We start from the raw sequence: 2,077 nt of genomic DNA on the forward strand, positions 1-2,077 counted from the left end.
AGCACCCTGTCACGTTCAAAGTCCATACTTGGTACCTCAGACTCTCTCTCTCTCTCTCTTTCTCTCTCTCTCTCTCTCTCTCTCTCTCTCTCTCTCTCTCGGTCTATCATAAAACACCAAGCATATTGACCTGATTGCTAAAACGATTGCTACGGGCAGAGCAGGCCGCTAAACTTACAGCCGTAATTCCGGAAAAAGGATCCCGGACAACAAAATGAGATTAATTTTACTTTAATCGTAAACGGTTGTTGTTTTCTCGTACCGCTTCTCGATCATGACTAGCGTGCGATCACGCGATCATCAATTTGCGTTCAGCTTTCAAATCAACAATCTTCCCACCCGTTCCCCATCGCTCCGAACCATCACTTCCCCCTCCCTCGCAGGAATTGCTGAGGAAAATCCTTGAACCACATATGATGGGGCCTCCCCGTTACACGGCACTGGGAGGGATGGGGGGTTTGCGTTTCGATCCGTTTGTCCCAGGGCAGCAGGACAGGGTGGACTGACTTCTGGAAGCAACGCTTCCAGAGGTTTGGTGGCATAATTCTACACCCCAGCTTTGCTGCAGCTGATCTTGAAACCGCTCGATTCGCTATTACGCTTCGTCCCTCGTTTGCTTTCCCTCCCATCATCCCCCCCGTGATCCCCTGGTACTTAGCGCGTTGGCTATAATTTCCATCAATCTTCCATCTTTCCAACGATCTGCAGTCCGATTTAATGTTAATTGTACACATTTCCCAGCACTGCCAGCAATTGCCGGGGCCGGGGTGTTGGCCGTGATGTGCCCGCAAAAACTCTCCGACCGAGATCGTGTGTCATGTCCGAGGGTACGGCTGACGCTTTATCCAACCAAGCTTCCTGTTTGCGTATTGCGAAGCGAACGGAAAACGCGAATGCTACCGAATAACCTAACACACTGGCAAATGTATCATACGGTGTGGTGCAAAAACCAACGAGGGCAACGGACTGGCACTGCATCTTTATTTTTCTGCACCCCAAAACAGAACGTCCCGCTTACATTGTTGCGACACAGGCTGCTCGCTTCAAGATGCCCCGCGGATGGAAGACAAGGGCGTTTACAAATGGAACTGCGTTAATGTCATGAGTGAAGCAAATCAACTTCAAATTGCCTACCTCGGGACAGAACGCCGGCGAGGATTCTTCAAGCAGGATGTGGCAGAAACATGTTTGTTCTCCTTGCCGAGCAGTAATTACGGTACGGTAGGGAGATTAACAAAACTATGTCCTATCGCGAACCGGGAATTTCATTACACAGTTGCTTTAAAACGATTTTAACGCAAAACTGTTTCTACTTCATTAAAATCATATTTCATGAACATCGTTTTAAAACCCTCCGAACCCTAACGTCTCACAAAACCACCACCGCACCACGATGTAAATGATTGTGTGAAATGTTAACACAATTTTCACCTCATTACCATCCCTCTCTCGTTGCGTTTCCACGCTCTCCCTTGTCATCCCTTTTGTCCTTTGCCCAACGACGGCGTTGCTTAGCCGGCGGCTGCAAGACATTTGCTGCACTTCAATCACTGGGAGACGGTAAAATAGCACACGGGCTCAATTTAGCCTACCGAATCACGATGCATTCCCCGGGTGATCGATCGTTGCAAACGAGCGGGATGCAATTTTGTAGCGCTGCTTTGTGTACTAATTTAAATTTTTATTACACTTCCCTGGTTTTTCACTTCCCGACAAATGCCACTACAGGTTAAGAGAAGAGACAAGCGAGAATGCAAGAGCAAAATCAAACGCGAAGCTGACCGAAGATGGGAAGAATCGGTTTTTGGGATGAAAATTATGGCCAGCTAGCTAAGTACAGGCACGGTACGCGATAGAAGAAATGCCCTGTGTCGTCGCTTGTTTGATGCCAAACGACTCTGCGTCGTGATTTGCACTATGGTAGAAATTGCTTTGAAAACATAAAACATTTTTAATTTTATTTTTACAAGTATTAATTGAAGCTAAAATGAAGATTTCATTGGTTTATTTTCTTGAATAATCTACACTTAAACTTTCAACTAATTTGACTCACAGTCTAGTCCAAATTCCTAAACTT

The sequence above is a fragment of the Anopheles maculipalpis genome, chromosome 2RL (genome assembly GCF_943734695.1).
Source record: "Anopheles maculipalpis chromosome 2RL, idAnoMacuDA_375_x, whole genome shotgun sequence".
Lineage (NCBI taxonomy): Eukaryota > Metazoa > Arthropoda > Insecta > Diptera > Culicidae > Anopheles > Anopheles maculipalpis.